Source organism: Microtus pennsylvanicus, chromosome 2, assembly GCF_037038515.1.
Source record: "Microtus pennsylvanicus isolate mMicPen1 chromosome 2, mMicPen1.hap1, whole genome shotgun sequence".
NCBI lineage: Eukaryota > Metazoa > Chordata > Mammalia > Rodentia > Cricetidae > Microtus > Microtus pennsylvanicus.
This window is the reverse complement of record NC_134580.1, coordinates 3,130,809-3,150,998: the sequence shown is the minus strand read 5'-3', so window position 1 is coordinate 3,150,998 and position 20,190 is coordinate 3,130,809. Positions and strand designations below refer to the sequence as shown.

At 47.4% G+C, this 20,190-nt stretch overlaps 1 long non-coding RNA gene across 2 annotated transcripts in view; it reads left to right on the top strand.

Annotated features, from left to right (window-relative positions):
- LOC142842936 (uncharacterized) overlaps positions 1-20,190 on the top strand; it is a 215,791-nt gene that overhangs the window by 156,117 nt on the left and 39,484 nt on the right. For both annotated transcript variants that reach the window (XR_012909542.1, XR_012909541.1), the window contains exon 2: positions 17,009-17,144. This is a non-coding gene — a long non-coding RNA (uncharacterized LOC142842936). The remainder of the gene's footprint in view (positions 1-17,008; positions 17,145-20,190) is intronic.

The window sequence follows — 20,190 nt, the reverse complement described above, 5'->3', positions numbered from 1 at the left end:
GAGCCCCACTCCCCTGTGAAAGCTTGCCTTTTCTTTACTTTTAATGTAATGTAGCTTTTGTTAGGAAATTAGTACATGCCTTTATGTGAAATTCAGGGAAGGCAAGAAGTGTGCGACCCTGCTCTCCAGAGGTGGCTCTGTTTATAGACCCTTGTGTGTTGTTCCTCACGTCTTTTCAAACCCGCTTTACTGAGGTGCGATTGAATACAGGGGCCGTGCATGTTTAATATGCTCAACTTGATGAGTTTGCAGGTGAGTGCACATTCTAGGAAATCATTGCTACAGCAGATCCGCAAACCCCATCACCCCCAAGGCTTCTTCTGCTATTCTTTTTATTGCCATTTCAGAAATGATAAGAACACTTAATCTGATGTATCTATCCTCTTAGTAAAATTCAAAGCACACATTATAGTCTAGTGTAGTCGGCTGTATGCACTGTGTTGTACCTTGATCTCTAGGACCTTTTAAACTGCATAAAGAAAACTGTGCCTTTTTGGCCAACCCTCTTCCCTCCCCCCTGCCAGTCCCCAGTGACTGCTAGCTACTTTCTGCTTCTCGGAGTCGACTCTTACAGATTTATCACAGCAGTGAGACTAGCCGTATTTGCCTTCCCAGACCCGGCTTGCCCTACTTTGTACACCATCCTCCAGGCTCATCCATACCCGAGCAAACAAGAAGACCGCCCCCTGCTCATGACTGCACGGGTCATGGTATCTGAAGTCCATACCTTCCTTTGGTTCAGCCCCTTGCTGATGGGCCCCCGCCTGATCTGCCTTACTGTCAGTAGTGCAGCTGTGGAGACCAGAGGTAACCTTTTCTCCTGATGGTAATTTCATTTCCTTTGGATGTACACTCTGTGTTGGGTTGTCGGGTGACTTGGTGATTCTGAGCTCTGTTCTCCACTATGGCTGCACTCCCTTCCACCTCCACCAACGGTGTGTCAAACATCGCCGTCTCCATGAAGCTTTGGAAACTCTCCGTTGTGACAGGTGTGCAGGTATCTCCCTGATGCTTAGTGACGTGCGCTGCTTTCATTGCTGTGGTACCCTTCTGCCCCTTGTGGGAAATTGTCTATTTAGGTTGCACACTCATCTACAAATCGAGTTATTAGCTCTGGCTTGGAGGAGACCTTTGCATAGCTTGTTGGTTTTCTGGCCTTTATCCCTTCATCATAAATCTGGTAGGGCCTACGTGCCTTTCCTCCCAGTGCACCGTTTCCTGGCCGTATGAAGTGGTTTCATTTGCTGTGATCATGCCTGTATTGTTTAGCTTTTGCCTGTGCTTTTTGAGGTCATATCCAGTAAGTGACAACCCAGAGCCTTGTCACAGAGTTCCTTATCCTGCAGGAGCTTAGATTTCAGTGTCTGTAACAGGCATTCAATTTTCTCACTGACACGCAGCTCTGGCTGGAAGGACCAAGTGGCAGAGACCTGGGGTGGGGGAGCAGCATAGAACGGGTGTCTGGGAGGTGGGACTGTGTGCACCCCAGCTTCCTGAGAGGTTTATGTCACACAGGATCCCCACCGTGGCAGCCGCAGGGACTGAGTTTCAGTAAGGAGCTCCAAGTGTGCTGAGATGATCTGCTTGGTTCTGAGCAGGTTAGACTCGGCCACTTTCTTTTCTACCAAAATGACAAAATCCAGTTCCCAGCAGCCTCCACGTCCAGGAAGGAGAGAATCAGGCCAAGCTCACATCCCCTAGCATGTGCTTCCAAAGTGTGCACATAGCCAGTGCTCAGTCTGTGCTTTCTCATGTGACTGGGGCACTGTTGCCAGTCTTAGCCCTCTTCTTCCATGCACTCCGTCTTGTGGACTCTAGCTGATGGCTGGTCCCTTCACTCTGTCTTGTGGACTCTAGCTGATGGCTGGTCCCTTCACTCCGTCTTGTGGACACTCTAGCTGATGGCTGGTCCCTTCACTCCGTCTTGTGGACACCCTAGCTGATGGCTGGTCCCTTCACTCCGTCTTGTGGAATCTGGCTGATGGCTGGTCCCTTCACTCCGTCTTGTGGACTCTAGCTGATGGCTGGTCCCTTCACTCTGTCTTGTGGACTCTAGCTGATGGCTGGTCCCTTCACTCCGTCTTGTGGACTCTAGCTGATGGCTGGTCCCTTCACTTGGTCTTGTGGACTCTAGCTGATGGCTGGTCCCTTCACTTGGTCTTGTGGACACCCTAGCTGATGGCTGGTCCCTTCACTCCGTCTTGTGGACACCCTACTTGGTGGCTGGTCCCTTCCCTCCATCTTGTGGACTCTAGCTGATGGCTGGTCCCTTCACTCCGTCTTGTGGACTCTAGCTGATGGCTGGTCCCTTCACTCAGTCTTGTGGACTCTAGCTGATGGCTGGTCCCTTCACTCCGTCTTGTGGACTCTAGCTGATGGCTGGTCCCTTCACTCAGTCTTGTGGACTCTAGCTGATGGCTGGTCCCTTCACTCGGTCTTGTGGACACCCTAGCTGATGGCTGGTCCCTTCACTCGGTCTTGTGGACACCCTAGCTGATGGCTGGTCCCTTCACTCGGTCTTGTGGACTCTAGCTGATGGCTGGTCCCTTCACTCAGTCTTGTAGACACCCTAGCTGATGGCTGGTCCCTTCACTCGGTCTTGTGGACACCCTAGCTGATGGCTGGTCCCTTCACTCCGTCTTGTGGACTCTAGCTGATGGCTGGTCCCTTCACTCCGTCTTGTGGACACCCTACTTGATGGCTGGTCCCTTCACTCCGTCTTGTGGAATCTGGCTGATGGCTGGTCCCTTCACTTGGTCTTGTGGAATCTGGCTGATGGCTGGTCCCTTCACTTGGTCTTGTGGAATCTGGCTGATGGCTGGTCCCTTCACTTGGTCTTGTGAACACACTAGTTGATGGCTGGTCCCTTCACTTGGTCTTGTGGACACCCTACTTGGTGGCTGGTCCCTTCACTCCGTCTTGTGGACACCCTACTTGGTGGCTGGTCCCTTTACTTGGTGTTGTAGAATCTGGCTGATGGCTGGTCCCTTCACTCGGTCTTGTGGACACCCTAGCTGATGGCTGGTCCCTTCACTCCGTCTTGTGGACACCCTACTTGGTGGCTGGTCCCTTCACTTGGTCTTGTGGAATCTGGCTGATGGCTAGTCCCTTCACTCGGTCTTGTGGACACCATAGCTGATGGCTGGTCCCTTCACTTGGTCTTGTGAACACCCTAGCTGATGGCTGGTCCCTTCACTCTGTCTTGTGGACACCCTACTTGGTGGCTGGTCCCTTCACTCGGTCTTGTGGACACCCTATCTGGTGGCTGGTCCCTTCCTCTTCCTCCTCCTCTTTCTTCTTAGACCATTTAAAATACATTTGTAAACTTCTTTCAAACCATTCCAACCTTCACAGCATGGTGAACTCACAGAGAATGTCAAGAAGACTAGAGAACCTGAAAGTACAGGCAGGAATGCGGTGCTTCTATGATCATTTTGTTTTAGGAACATAACAATATTTTTATGGTTGTTATTTAAAATTTGGTTCCTACATTTCTTGGTGATTATTATATCATATGAAAATATTGATCTTATACTGCTCATATAAGTACTCTAAAGAATCACACATATTCCAGGATACGTGAGTTATAATGTATTTAACACTTCTGTTGAAAAAAATAAATTATATCTGTCATTTCTGGCATAAATATTGTTTCTCTGAACTCTGTATTCCCACTAACTCTAAGGAACCATTATTTTCAGGAGAGATTGCTATAAATAGAATTAATGAGTCTGGTGATATGCTGTGCATTTTAAAATCCCTTTTGATTCCTCATGTGCAATTTTTAAAATTCCATATTGTGGCAAAAGAGAAACAATACAAGACTTACCACCTGCATTAGCTACCACTTTCTTTCCTGTGATCAACTGTCCGACAAGAAGCAGATTATAGGAGAAAGAACTCTTTTTGGCTTACGGTCTAAAGTGTTACAGTTTATTATGGTGGGGAAGGTGTGGTGGTAGCTGGCTTTCTGCGGGGGGGGGGGGGGGGGACAAGACTGCTTGTTAACAGCTTGGTAGACCAGGAATGCGAGACCTGACGGAGGATTGGACAGACTATAAACCTGAAATCCCACCCCCTACTGACCTGTTTCCTTGAGTTAGTGCTCACCTCTCACAGGTTCCACAGCCTTCCCAAATGGTGCCCCTAGCTGGGCACTGAGTGTAAGTCACATGAGCCTGTGAGGTACATTTTACATCTAATCCTTAATACTGCCTTAGCCATCTGAGTGGCTATATACTTTAGTGACTTCAAACACATTAACATGTTTGAACCAGCATTGCCCTCATCCATCCCCACAGCTTTCCTCGGTCTCCGTTAGATGTTAGCTGTCCTTCCCCTGCCTCAGATCTTATTACCGCGTTCATGTTTCCAAGAGAGTGAGCTCACTTACTCATTCTCTCATCCCTAAATCTCTTGTAATACCAGTTGTTAAGACTTGCAGGAGAGATGGAGAGATGGGAAGTCATGTGTAGGATGAACAGTGCTATCAGAGGGCTGCTGCCCCAGCCTGGATGGGGGCTAGGAGGCTATCCAGTGCAGCGGTGGGAGGCTTAAAGACACCCCATCCTCTCTCTCTCTCTCTCCCTCTCTCCCCCCCCTCTCTCTCCCCATCCCATGTGTGTCATAAGAGTTATGGGGTAGGGTGGTCTCTGGGGAAGGGGAGGGTAGCCATGAGTATTCATCTGGGAATCAGTCAAGAAGAGCCTGTACAGCAGCCAGGAAGGGAGCTACATGCTGAAGGGCTGGAGGACTGGGTAACCGATGAAGGTCTTAGCAATGCTGCTTCAGGGGTCAGTGTATTGTTAAACACTGGGTGTCTGCACATCAAGTTTCTATGAATTCAGTGTAGCAGAACAACGTGTGTCCATTCTTCAGCCACTGGGTGTCTCACCTCAATTTGCTTTGTTGCAATGCTGTGCGCTTTGGCTCACACACAGATATGCACTTGTTTCCCACAGTTCCCGGAGCTGGGAGGTGGAGATTGAGTGGCTACAGGAGTGAGCTTTGGTGATGTCTGTTCATGACAGTTGTCTTTCCTCTGGGACACAGTCAGAAGTGGATGAGATCCTCAGGGCTTCCGTACCACGTGGGCATCCCTCCCATTGCGAGCATTGCACCCTGTGGCTAGTCCCTCCTGAAGTCACACTCCTAACACCATCACATTGGAGCCAGCTTTACAAATGGATGTGGAGAGACATTGTCTTCATCCATTGCTGAATGACCGGGTCCTCTGCTGGGACTCACAGGGCTTTCCTCAGCTGGAGACTTCACTGGGGGAACCTATTCAATTGTTGGTAAATTCTTCTGCGATTCAGGAGACCACTTCCTAAGTATAACCCCAGTAGCGCAGACACTGAGAGAAAAATTAATAAATTGGACCTCCTGAAACTGAAAAGCTTCTGTAAAGCAAAGGACACGATCAACAAGACAAAACGACAGCCTACAGAATGGGAAAAGATTTTCACCAACCCCACATCAGACAGAGATCTGATCTCCAAAATATACAAAGAATTCAAGAAATTGGTCACCAAAAGAACAAATAATTTAATAAAAAAAATGGAGTACAGACCTAAACAGAGAACTCTTAACAGAGGAATCTAAAATGGCTGAAAGGCACTTAAGGAAATGATCAACATCCTTAGTCATCAGAGGAATGCAAATCAAAACAACTCTGAGATTCTGTCTTACACCTGTAAGAATGGCCAAGATCAAAACACTGATGATAACTTATGCTGGAGAGGTTGTGGGGAAAAGGGAACACTTCTGCATTGCTGGTAGGAGTGTAAGCTGGTACAGCCCCTTTGGATATCAGTGTGGCGATTTCTCAGAAAATTAGGAAGCAACCTACCTCAAGACCCAGCAATACCATTTTTGGGTATATATCCAAAGGATGCTCAACCGTGCCACAAGGACATGTGCTTAACTATGTTCATAGCAGCATTGTTTGTCATAGCCAGAACCTGGAAACAACCTAAATGCCCCTCGACTAAAGAATGGATAAAGAAAATGTGGTACATTTACACAATAGAGTACTATACAGCAGAAAAAAACAACATCTTGAAATTTCAGGCAAATGGATGGAGCTAGAAAACATCATTTTGAGTGATGTAATCCAGACCCAGAAAGAAAATTATCATATGTACTCACTCATAAGTGGCTTTTAATCATAAAGCAAAGAAAACAAATCACAATCCCAGAGAACCTAGACAATAATGAGGACTCTAAGAGAAATATACCTTGATCTAATCTACATGGAAGTAGAAAAAGACAAGATCTCCTGAGTAAAGTGGGAGCATGGGGACCTTGGGAGAGGGTTGAAGGGGAGGGGAGAGGCAGGGAGGGAAGCAAAGAAAAAATGTAGAGCTCAAAAAACATCGTGTGTGTGTGTGTGTGTGTGTGTGTGTGTGTGTGTGTGTGTGTAGAAAAGCTATTCATGGAAAATAATGATATTGTATTATACCTCTCCTGAGTAAGTTTATAAAACCCACTTTGTCTGTTAATCAAAATAAATCTAACTTAAAATACGAAATGTAGCATGTAAACATTCATGCTTTGTATATTAAAATGATAACAAAATAATAGTAAAAAAATTGTCTGTGATTATCAGGCCAGCCAGTGGGACCAGACAGTGTAGCTTCTCAGAGGCTACTAACTAGAGCTGTGCATAGCATGTTACCAGGTCCATCCCCATGTGTCCTTTCAAACCACTCACCCCACGAGAGGAGTAGTGGTTCTCAACCTATAGGCTTGCAATCCCTTTGACAAACCTCTATCTCCAGCAATATTCACAACAGTTCTAAACTGTTCCTAAGAGCAGTAAAATCACAGTTATGGGGTAGCAGTGAGATCATTGTATGGTTGTGGTGGTCACCACAGCATGAGGAACTGCACTGAAGTGTCCCAGGATTAGGACAGTTGAGAACCACTGGTTCAGAGTGAGCTTGTTTTCAGTGTAAGGTCTTATTTCTACAGTGTGACATGCGCTGTGCTGTGCTCTGTGGGCACGGGGGGATTTTTTTTTTTGGACATAATGTTACATGGGTGACATCTCCTGTGCTATATTTTGTGATCATATGTAGACTCTTTTGATGTATTGACACAGGTCATGACCCCACCCCAATATTATTTTGGTTAAAAACAGGTGAATTTGCTTGAGGGAAGATGGAGAAGGCTTGCCTGACTATATAGTACTGATATCATATACAGAATGAAATGAAGGACACTATGAAAGTGGAGTGGACAGGGCAGGGTGGAAGAGACCTTGATGCCTTGGTCACACTGATGGCTCCACTGGGTTTCCTCAGTCTCATGTATCCCAAACTTAGAAACACAAAACCCACAAACCAAGAACAGCAATGGAACAGAAGAGCAAACCCAGAGAAGTGCCCATCTTCAGCCATACCACAAGGGAAAGGCAGCCTTGTGAGTTGGAACCACTAAGTAACAGTGGTTATACACTCCTGTCGAATACTAAGAAATCCCATAAGCCCGTCTTCGGCATATCACACTGAGCAAGGAGCCTGAGCTCAGATAGGCACCATGAAACCTATGACACCTTGGTGGGTGGGGTCACAACAGTCAAGTGGGGAGAGGGACTGACTTACTCCTGTGGCTGGGAGTGAGTCCCAAAGTGTCAAGCCTGGAATTACAGAACGACGTGGAAATGATGAGGTGCCTCTCCCCAATGTGGTGGTGTCATAGGGGGGTCTCATAGAGGGATCAGAGTGTTTACCAACACCCAGTGGTTAGGCCTTCCCCACAGTGATCCCAGGAGATCTAGTGAGATCCAGCAGTAACAGGAGCTCTCCCTCTCAGGTGTTGATAAGAGACTCTGTGTGTGTGTGTGTGTGTGTGTGTGTGTGTGTGTGTGAGTGAGTGTGTGTGTGTGTACACTGAAAACAACAAAATAAAAAGTGACACCTCACCCAAATGAACCACAAAGAAGTCAATAGGATGTAGGACAACCAGGTAAAGTAAACTCCGTTTAAAATAGATTTGGCCAGGGTGGAGATGGACATTGTGGTCTGATAAAAGGTGCAACCGCTCAGTCGCTGCGATTAACTTATGCACACCAAACAACACAAGATCATGTGTGAAATGAAGCAAAGCCTGATGGGGCTAACAGACAAATCAACGGAGCCTTCACAGTCACTGAAGAGTTTAATATCCCTTCTCAACAATCGGTAGAACAACCAGGTGTGAAATTAACAAGGTCGGCGACCTCATCAGCGTCATCAGCAGGTGGGTCGAATCACGCTTTGCAGAACGTGCCACCAGACCAGGCAAAGGCAAACTCAGTTCAAGCGCTGCAAACGCTGTCTTACATTGACCGTGCTCTCAGCTCATAGCAAACCACGGCAACCTTAAATGGCTCTAAATTGCAGAGGAGCTTGTCTACTACAATGGAGTTGACCTAGAAGTCACCTTTGGGAAGATGACTGGGAACTCTCTAAACTGTGAGAAACTCAACACACTTCTACGTTTGGTCAATGAGGAAATGCTAAAGAACTTTAAAAACCAAGTAACAGAGTTAAATGAAAATACAGTGTTCTGAAATATATAGTCCAGCTAAATACCTAGGAATGAAAAGCAAAATGCACCAGAAGAAAGCAAAAGGAGGATGAGACAAAGACAAAACCCCAAAATGTGCCATTTGAAATAGAAAAACAGGGAAGAGAGGGCTGGATCTTTGGAAAGATTAACAAGATTGACAAAACTATAAAAGAATAGCAGAAGAATTAAAGAAAACACACATCTCCAAAATCACAAATGGAGCAAGACACACTGCAAACATCAGAAGGAGGGAGGGGAACCATCAGAAACAACTCCACACCAGACACTGACAACTTATGTGAAAGGGGCTGACGCCTTGAGAAATACAAATGGCCAGAACTCATCCTTTCTGAAACAGATTGTTTGAGTAGCCTTATGACTATTAGAGAAATTGAATTCATAAGTTAAAAAACTTCCCCCAAAGAAATATACAGACTCCGACGGCTTCAGTGGAGAATTCTACCAAATGCTTAAAGTAGAATTAATGCCAATAGTACATAATCTCTTCCAGAAAACAGCACAGGTGGGAATACTCGCTAGTTCATTTTATGGAACTATTATTACCAAAAACCAGAGATATAACACAAAAAATAAAACTATAGGCTGATATTTCTCATGAATGCAGATGTGAAATTCCTTAACGAAATATAATCTAACAGAATTCTGCAACATATAAAAAAGAATTATTATAAGACCATGACCTAGGGGGTTTTAATGTAGGGATGTGAGGCCAATTTAATGTTTTAAAAAAACAAGCAATAAAAACATCACATTAATATGTTAAGGAAGAAAAGGCTAGATAATATCAATAGATGCAAGAGAATCATTCCCAAAATTCCATCTTCAAGCCCGATTTTAAAATCCTCTTGGCTAAGTAGAGGCAAAGGAAAACCTTTTAAACTCGAGGAAAAAAATCTTTAACGTGTTCCATTACCATCAAGTCAGCAGTTAAAATGAAATACTTTCTTCTCAATCTAACTAAGCAGGAATTTCTATTTTTGTAACTTTTATTCCACATGGTACTGGAGACTTCACCCAGTGCAATAAGGCAAGAAAACAGAAATACAGATTAGAAAAGAAAAAGACAAAACCACCCACAACGGGTTGTACCTCCCACATCATTGTGTGCCTGCAGGCCAGTCTGCTGGAGACGTCTTCTTGGTTGAGGTTCTTTCTTCCCAGATGACTCTAGCTTTTGTCAAGTTGACACAAGACGAACCAGTGCACTCCTCCTGTTGAGACTACTGCAGACACACCCTGTCTCTCCTTTGTCTTTTTTTTTTCTGGGTAGACAGTTGGACACATAGAGATATCGTTTCGTGTTGTCAGATGGTGGCTGGATACTCCAGATTTGGGTGAAGAAGTCCTTGTCCAAATGGGGCCAGGCAAGTCTTTATCCCTGCTTGCTCCACACCTACTTCAGGTGTCATCAGGAGTCTCAGAATAAACCCAAGCCTGAGGTGCTGCCTGGCTTCTTGCAGGCCCAGCTTACTTCTGTGGTGCTCAGGGCCCAGTCTCCTGCAGCTAAGCTAACTGTCTCCAGTGTCCTTGTGCTCTGGAATCCTCCCTGCTTGTCAGGCTACCTCTCGTGTAGTGGCCTTGCCTGTGACCTTTCCATGGTCTTCCCCAGACCCTCCTTGTCAGAGTCCCAAGCAGTGACTTGCTCTGGCCTTACCTGGGTATGGTTTGTTCAACCGTAACCTAGTGTCTTGACCCTTATGAGTCTCTTCTCAGGCCATTACCACCCTGGACCAGTGGGGGAAGTAGAAAGTCATCATCCAGGGCTCATGGTTCTCGGAATCAGGCATGTGGGGTGGATGTCGTGATGAGAACATGAAGTAGAAATTGTTCAGGTAGGGCAGGGACCCCCAAAGCAGCAGTTCTGAGAATGTCCTTCTGGAGGCCGGGACACCAGAAGAGAATGTCCTGGTTCCTCACTGCCTCCCACCCCTTCCTGGTAGTTATATATGAGAATGAAACCAAACGGAGAGGAGGCACCTGATCACCCCATGACTGGACCATCTGAGTTAGAGAGTCCACCCTTATCTCCGTATCTCACCCAGTTTCTGCCGTTAGTCCTTCAAGGCTAACAGCTGGGTGACAGGCTGTTCCCCGCCTGCTTACAAGAGTTCTGTCCTAGAGAGAATCTACAGCAAATTTCTTTCTAGATCTCATCCTCTGGGGCCTGAGGACTTTATCTTTCTAGTTTGTAAAACAAGAATCCGGAAGCCACAGTTGGCAGTGGAAGAGCGTGTGACTGTGAGCCGTGCTCCAGCTCCTGAGTTTACACTCACCTGAGACGAGAGGAAAAGCCCCCATCTAACTCAAACATGATTCTCTTTTCATGTGTGAAGTGCTGCTGCCCAGGTCACCTCCCTCTCTCTAGTGCAGCTGGTGGAGGCGAAAGAAGATGTGCAACCCCCTGTCCTCCCAGAATGCAGCTACTTCCTGTGTTCAGCTTTAGAGGGTGGGTAGGTTTTCCCTGGGTCCCTTTCACCACATCTCTGTCCTGTAAGAAAGGCTGGAAAATCACCTGGGCCATCCCTCTGCCTGGGACCTGGTAGATCCCACTGGGTCTCATCTTGTGTCAGGTGGAGTAAGTCTGATCTTGTGCCTCAGCTCTTGGCCTTTTCTCTTCGCTTTGAAGTAGGGATGTTCTAGCCTTGGGGCTGTTTCGGGTGCAGGGCTGCACATTCCCACCCTGCTGCCCAGCATACCACGTTCTCAGACATCCATCCTGTGCTACCTGGAAGTGCCTGTCCCTGTGTAAGTGGTTGAGGGGCACAAGACATGTCCAGAGAGAGAGAGAGAGAGAGAGAGAGAGAGAGAGAGAGAGAGAGAGAGAGAGAGAGAGAGATGATCATCCCTGGGGTTTGCACAGAAAGCAACAGAGAGGTATTTGAGTTGTTAGCAGTGAGCAGAGCTAAAGGGAGAGAGGTCAGGGGCAACTTCTGAACCTTCCAGGAGCTTGTGGCTCTCGGGACAGCTACTTTGAGTCTTCAGAAGGACACAATTGCTAGACACAAGCTGCCCAAGGATATAAATATCAGTAGGACCTTTGGGACCCCTGAGTCACACACTCCACACTGAGTGTCCCTGCCTCCAGAGCCTCCCTCATATCCACAGCTGGTGTGCACCATCCACCAGAGTGACTGGCTTATGTGACCAGCCTAACTGTCCACCCCTCTGGCTGATCCAGATTTGTAACTATGGTCTGAGGATTGTCTAGAAGGTCCCAGCTGTACTTCTGGGAAGAAAAGCAGTCATGATGTTTCCCCTGAGCCTCTTATGGGCATTCATAGCCAACCATTGGAAGCCCCATCGCCCTGCAGAGGCCACTAACATTTTCTGCAGGGGTACCAAGGCTGAGTGGCTGATGTCTGATCTTAATAAGTACAGGGTAGCTAGGATGTGAGTTAGGTACTAACTTCAGAGCTTGGACGTGCACACCCAACAGCGAGCTTGTGGCCTCAAGACGGCGTGGACCCTAACAACTGTCCCTTGGGATGATCTGGGTCATCATGCAGAGTTTAACCATCACTCCCCCATAGGAAACGGACAACAGCATAGTCCAGGTGCATAGCATACTGGCTTTATGATAGGATGGGTTTGGTGCATAGCATACTGGCTTTATGATAGGATGGGTTTGATGGTGTGAGTGGCAGCCATCTGTCCTGTGACCAAACATGCTTTGTACTTTAAGTGTTTTCCCTAAGTTCTCCCTTTGCCCTTCTGAGCTGTGTCCGTAGTTCCTCCGAGTCCACACTAAAGTGGAGAGTTTTTGTGGCTGCCCACTTCCTCTGCTCCATTCCTCCTGCTTCCTGGGGGTCTGTTGTTCACAGGAATGAGGTCGTCTTTCCAGAATTCAGGTTGAGCAATGTTTCTAATAAGCAAATTTAGTTGACAGATTTCACCCATTTCCAATTATTTCAACCACTGTCATCTTAGGATCTAACCCCGCCACCTTCCTAGTTTCAGGCTCTGAAGGGAAACGTACCAGATGGGGGGAATGCGAATAAAGTCATCCCACACTAACTCCGAATAGGGCATAATAAGGGGTTCTTTATTAAAGGGGAACTCAGATCACAATAGGGAACAGGAACAGACTCCAACATCCAGGTGTGGCAAGTGGGGAGTAGCAGAGAGAGCAGGGCAGACCAGCACCTTTTTGGTACCCAAGGCCACGCCCAACCTGGTCCAGCCTCTCAAAGGCCATTGGCTGAAGGAGGTTCCCCATCAAAGGTCCCCCTGCTCACTGCTATTCTCCCATCCCTACAGATGAATCACTCTCCCAATGAAGATGTGCCTCCCCCTCAAAACTCACGCTGTGTACTGCAGGCTTCTCACTGTGCAGGTCTCTCTGCTCTGGCAGGGTGTGAACCCTGCTGTAATGGGGGAGCTCTACTGTTTTCTACTTCCCCAGCCAGGCTGGAATTTTCTAGAACTTCCCTTCTGGTTTGTTGTGCATTCATTTCTTAGTCTTTTTAAAATCTGTATATGAATTCTTTTGTTTTATTGAAAAAGATACTAATGAAAATATCCCAGATTCCCCAACAGCCCTGAGGCAGCTGGTTCAGCACCCTGTGTCACAGTGGCTGAGCGCCTGGCTGTGAGGGATGATTCTGCTGGGTGTTCAGTTCTTTTCCTCTGCCAATCTGAAGCATACTGACCTGCCATATGCACACCCCACTGTTCTATTCTCGTTCTTTTATTATTGATCTTTGGCTTCTGCTCTTTGCACAGGTATGTTGGGCTTAGATTTTTCTTAAATTTCACTTGGCTCTGTCCAGGAAGGATGTATTATTGCCTCTCCTTGGCATTGTACATGGCTTTCTGGATGAGAAGCAACTTGAGGGACAAACGGGTAATCGTGGCTCCCAGATTGAATGTGCAGCCCATCATGTCCCGGAGGTCACAGCAACCACAGTGCTACGGCACTGGTCACCTCGGGTCCAGTCAGGAAGCAGAGAGCAAGGAGTGTTGGCACTCAGCTGGTCTTCTTCTTTGTATTCAGTCTGAGACTTCAGCCCTTGGAATGGTGCTACCGACATTTACCTAATTGTGATACTCCATCACAGATGCCCCCAAAGGCTTTTCCCTGAGGTGACTTTAGATCCTGTGAAGTTGACACTAGTAACCATCACAAATCCACCCCTTGTCAACTTGACTTGACATCCAAGCACATTACATTTAAGCTGTAGCCTTCCACCCTTGTCCCCATAGGCTCATGGTCACCCTATATGTAAAGTCATTCAGTTCAACTTTAAAGTTTCCAGGCTCTAATAGCCCTAGTGCTATTCCAAAGTCTAAAGTGCAGTGCAGTACCCTGAGTCCCTCTCACATTGGACAAGTGCTTGGCTGTTAGGGGCGATGTCACTGGGTGTCATGAGACAATGCAATCTCCTAACTGTGACCCCCATTTAAAAGTATGCATACTTCTAACATATATACAATAGCACAACGTAAATGCCCTCATCCAAAAAAGGAGAAACGGGACATAACAAGGAAAGATCAGATCAAAGCAAGACTGAACACCAACACAGCAAACACCAAATCCTACAGCTCCATGTCTTGGCATCTGGAACTCTGATAGAATCAGCTGGGCTCAAATAGGCTTGGGTAGTCTTACCTCTTGTGTTCTGTTGCCCACAGCACCCTCAGCCTCTCTCACTGGTGCATGCAGCTTTCCTCAGTAGAGGATCTTCAGCATCCAGGGAGCTCCCCTGCAGCTTAAGCTTACCTTTTGTAGATTCTCACGGCAGCCTCTCAGGGCCTCATTTCGGGGACGCGGATCCTGCCGCACATTGGTGGGCCTCGGAGGCTCTCTGAAACCTCAAAGCAAGACTCACGCCCCCTCAGTCTTATGTCTTACATGCCTCTAAGACCATCACCATGTCGAACGATGCTGCCAGCTCAGGATGGAGCCTGGCTTCCTTGAACCACACTTGCCATTGGACTTTTTACTCATTGGAGCATTTGATGGACGGCATCTTATTTACCCCCAGACGGTTTTCCTGCTCTTCCAGTGCTGAGATTCATGTGAGGAGTGGTCCTTCTCTTTGACAGTCATAGAACACACCTTGGCTACGACTTCAAGCTTGTTTTAGCTCTTTTCCTCAACAAACAAACAAAACATTTCAAACCTTTCTGTCTCCCTTGTTGCTCATTTTCCCTGCAGACCCAAAGAGTGATTAAGTGGTAGGACTGCCACAGACGGAACGCTCTCAGGCTTGGAGGTGCACCTTACTCCATCAGTTTTAAATCCAGTCTCACTCGTCCAGGACACAGGCTCCTTTGCCAGATGTAATACAGGTGGCTTCTAACCCAGTTCCCATCAGTGTCCTTGTTTCCCTCTGGAACCTCATGAGCCAGGGCTCCACAGTTTGCATTTCTCTATGCCTTCTGGTCTTCCAAACTCCCATCCCAAATCGGATAGCTCAGTAGACTTTGTTTATAGCATTTGAGAGCTTTTCTAGCCCAGTGCTTCAGACTCTTCCACGTTTCTACTGCAAACTGTTCCGAGGGCCGCATGGGCAGGCTTATCTCAGAGATGTCCCTGTTTCTCAGCATCAATTTCTGCCTCACTGCTGTGACAAATCAAATGTAATTTTAGGAAAGAAGTGTTTGTTTTGTCCCACAGCTTGAGCTCACAGTCCATCATGGTGGCAGAAGCAGGAGGCAGCTGGTCACATGACAACGTGACATCACAGCCAGGAAGCAGAGCGAGATGAGTGCTGATATTCAGCTGGCTTTCTCTGTTTTACTTCTGATGGTGCCACCCACACTTACGGTGGGTCTTCCCACCCCAGTTAGTTTCTCACAGACTAGCGGCCTGTCTCCTAGGTGCTTCTAGGCTCTGTTTAGGTGATATTAACCATCACACCCACCCATCTGAAGTCACTGGTTCTTTAATACTAGATGTTTCTCAGGTGTGGTCCCACCCTCTCTGGTCCCTGTCTCTGCCCCCCCCCATCTCACCCCTCAGCTCTTTAAGTGTCCCCTCTTTCTCTGTCATTTCCCACTGTGGTCTGGCCATTGTTCACCTGTTCTCCATGTGGTCTCTGCACGCCACCCCATTGCTCATGTTCCCCCATTCTTAAACTTCTAATCCGAAGTTTGTTCCCAGAACTTCTGTAGATTTTTGTTCTTGCTTTATGCTACCTGTTTCTCCGATGACTTACATACTGTTAAGGCTTGTATTCGACGTGCCCCTCAACAGGGCTGTGAGAAGTGTAAAAGCCTTGATTCCCAGAGCCCATTGTTCAAGGGAAGAGATTAGACCTGGAGGCTCTGGCTCTGGATTAATTCTTTGGTGGAATCTTAATTTAATGGCATGACTGGGGGGTTGTAATTAGTTTTTTTTAACTCTTTATTCTTTGGAAGGCCTGCCACCCAGCTTCCAAATAATCACATGGAGATTTATTCTTTCTTATGAATGCCCAGCCTTAGCCTGGCTTATTTCTAGCCGGGTTTTCTTAAATTATCCCATCTACCTTTTGCCTATGGGCTTTTGCCTTTCTCTACTTCTGTATATCTTTTCTTTCCTTCTCGTTCTGTGTCTGACTGTGTGATTGGATGGCTGCCCCTCAGCATCCTTCTCTCCTTTTCTCACTACTTTCTCTCTTCCCTAGATTTCTCCTTCTATTTATTCTCTCTGTCTGGCAGCCATGCCTATCCCTCTCTGCCTAGCTGTTGGACATTCAGCTCTTTATTAGACCAATCAGGTGTTTTAGGCAGCTTTACAGAGTTAAGAAATGCCACATAAAAGAATGCAACACATCTTTGCATCATTAAACAAATATTCCACAGAATAAACAAATATAACACACCTTCAACTAATATTCCACAACAGGGGGTGTTAAATCTTCTAGATATGGGGCCAGGTTATAGAAACTAGGTCACTGAAGATGCGCACTGGAAATATATCTTGTTCCTAGCTCCCTTGAGCCTGTCTTCTCTGGTTTCTGGCCACCACAAAATGAACAAAGAGCCATTGTCTACCATGTCCTCATGTCATGGTGTTCACCACTCGCTGCCCAGAGGCATCTGAGAGCTGACTGTGGTAAAATTGCTGAACCATGAGCCAAAATCACATCCTGCCCCTTCGTTTTTCCCAAGTGTTACAAAGTCTGGCCCATGTCCTCGCCACACCCCTGTGAGGTATGCTCTGCCCATTCTGGGAATGGATGTACACCTTCTATTATCATCTCTGTGTTTTAAGTCAGGCCCGGAGGGATTAATGGCCATTGCTTACAAATCCATTTTACTTTAAGCCTGGTATCCTTGACCTTTGACACCCGATGCAGCTGCAGGTGCCTTTCCAGGCAATTATATATAAAAATGATTTTGTGGAAATGTAGCTATGTATGGCAAGTCTAGAAACCAAATTTCTGATGTCGTTACGGCACAGACATGGCCCAGTATAATCACACCTGTTTTGTGATCTTTCCAGAAATCTGCACTGTCTCCCAGCTGCAAAGCCACCTGAGCCAAGCCTGTCTGCTGCTTATCCCTGCTCACGAGAAAGGAACCCTATGGCAGCTGTGCTCATGCAAGTGAAAGCAGTGCGTTCTCCCTACTGGATGGAGGTGAGGAGCCCAGAGGCCAATGCTCCAATGCAGGTGATGAGAGCTGTCCCAAGTCTGCACCACCCTCTCTACAGCGAGCTGACCTGGCCTCGGCCATGTCCTCCAGGATCTCACTAAACAATGAGAAGTCTACCTCACCTGTCAGATCACCCCTGATAACTGACTAGGTTCCCCCTCCTTCACAGTCCCACAGGGACTTCCAAGCACACTGGTCTTCCTCAATGGGAAGCCTGTTGGGACCACATATCTAGAATACTTATACACAATGCTCTCACTAGTCCCTCACCTCCATCCACCATCCACTCCTGCTCCTGGGCTGGGAACCCCTCTCCTGTATCTGGATGCAACTGAGCATGGTCACTTTTTCTCACACAGAGATGAGCCAGGCTGAGAATGGCCGGGCCCAAATCTGTCACTAGGGAGGTTTCAGCCCAGGAAGGTACCAGATGATAGCCCAGGTAGCCTCCCCTGTACGGTATGGGGTGTGACTCAACCCCAGGGTCACAGGGAGGGGCTCAGAGTACTCAGGACCAGGTTGCCCTCCATCATCATTGGTGGAGGCCGAGGGCTAACAGATTCATTGAAAGCTTGCCATGTCCCTGACAGGACTGACTCACCATGTGTCCCAGTGAATAAGCAGTCCTGACCCTTGTGACTACATCTATCCCTGGCTGAGGACACGTGGCTTAGTCGTCACCAGCAGGAGAACTACATGCCTGTCTCATGGGGCTGCTGGGGCCTAAGGTTGTATTCAGGGCCCATTGGCTGCAGGGGCTGCGGACTCCTTGAAAGAGAAAGTGATTTGTACGTACCAGGAAAACTTGAGCATGCAAGTGACATGCTAATCACAAACAGCTGGTGTCTATTTGTCAAGGCAGCTCACAGAAGAATCTCCCTTGGTGAGCTGGCCTCTGTTCGGGAAAGCTTCCCAGAAGGCTGGCACAGACATCCTGCTCAGGGGCTCTAGAAAATGACCATATATCAATTGATCAGCTCCTGACAAAGACTCCCAGGGAACCGAGAAGGTGGCAGGGCTGAAGGGTGGCTGCTACCACCTGCTGGCCTCCCACGCTCCCTATGGACTCGTGAAGCCTCCAGGGTATGTGGAAACAGCACAGTGAGAGACAACCGCTCTGAAGCTCCAGGAAGCTAAGCGATACCAAGCAGGTCCAGTGATGCCCTCATTATCCAGAAAGAGCAGAGGGGCACTGGCCTGGTGACTCCAGCCACTACAGAAGGAATGACTTAAAGAAAGAAAGCCAAGTAAATCCTGCTCCCTGGGTCCCCAGGAGCTGCTGTCACCTACTGCTCAGAGCTACTCCCTGGGCTTTTGTGAGAGTGGATGCTATATTTGGAAGGTACCGTGAACTGAGTGGTGTCCTCCACAGTCCCATGGTAAATCCCTAAGTCTCTGGCTGGTTTTGGAGGTTAGTTATTAGGCAGTAAGGTCGTGATGGTATGAAAGAGAGGAAGAACCCTGATTGACCCCAAGAGCTTCAGATCAGGCTCTTGAACCAAGTGCATGGTGGGAAGGAACAAGCAAAGACCCCTTGGCTTGACCCTGGTCAGTCATCTGCGGGTGCTGACTGCACTCTGCCTATTCTGATGGAGAAGTGAGGGACAAATGGTCTAAGCCTTGCCCCTAAGCATCTGCCTAGGGTGGATGCATGACATCATTGGGTTCTGTGGGGGGTGCATTGCCCTGTCCTCCTGTGAACAAGTCAGACAGAGGGGTGTGCACATTGGTGACACTCAGTGGGCCTATTGTCATATGCAAACCCTGACTGTCCCAGCCAAACCTCCCATTGAAATTTTTTTTCTGTAGGAAATGCAGAGGCTGAAGCTGTCTTGATCCGGTTCTTCCTTTCAGGTTACATTGATAAACAGCATTCGAGAGAAAGCCCAGGGAGGAAAGCCAGGATGAGAAATGTCACTCACCAGTAGGAATTTCATGGTTTGTTTCAAATCCACAGGCCTGGGAGTAGCTGATGGATTTTGAGGTCCCCTTGCTATGTTCATTTCTCACCAAAATGAGGGTCACATTCAGATCTAAGAGATGCAAATCTCTCTTTTTTACTCTCTTGCACTCCCCCCATTTCTGCTCTCCCCAGATCAAAGCAGAGTTTATAGCTGTGAATCTGCCTTCACATGGATAGGTCCAAATGCAACGTGCATACTGGGCATATGTCCCCTGGAGTGCATACGTGCACATACATACATACACACACACACACACACACATACACACACACACGCATTCACAAACACATGCACACATACACATGCATGGTTCAGTACAGCCCTGTGGACACAAAATGAGCACACATATATCCACCCAAACACATACACACAAGCATGATCCCGTGTATAAGCACATGTACTGCATGGCCATTAGGAAAGGTATACACATGAGAGCATGTTCCATGCACATGTGAACACACCAGCTCATATAGGCATCCAGACTATGCTTGCGGCTGCAGAGATGCACAGAGCCTGTGCACGCATCAGCTTGCACTCACAAGGGCAGACAAAGCATGCCCTCAGCAGAGAGTCCCCAGTGGTTAAAAGTCAGACATTAAAAGCATTAATAAAAGACGCTGCCAGAAGTTCAGTTGCAACATTGATTTCCTGGTTGTCAGAGCTGAGTAAATAAACCCCAAGTGGCATTTAATACCCTGTCTTCTCACAAAAGAGCAGCTCTGGGGAATGGCCAAGCCAGTAAACACTGACGGACTTTGTTGAAGTGGGCCGACTGTGGTGGGCTTCGACACCAGGACCCTTCCTCCTCCAACAGCCTTGGGGTCTCTCATCCTCATCTGTTTACCTTATGCAGTCTGTAGCTAGGAACCAAGGCCAAAGTCATAGAGGCAGCTCAACTGTCTGAGTCCCCTTGAAACCACACAGGTATTCTGGGTCTTTCCATGCGTGACTGGAAATTTTTCCTCCTGGGTCACCTAAATCTAAGACGAACTGAGCTGCCCCTGAATTTGCCTTCTGTATCCATCACCTCTGAGGTGGGCTGAATTGCATCCTTTGAAATGCCTAG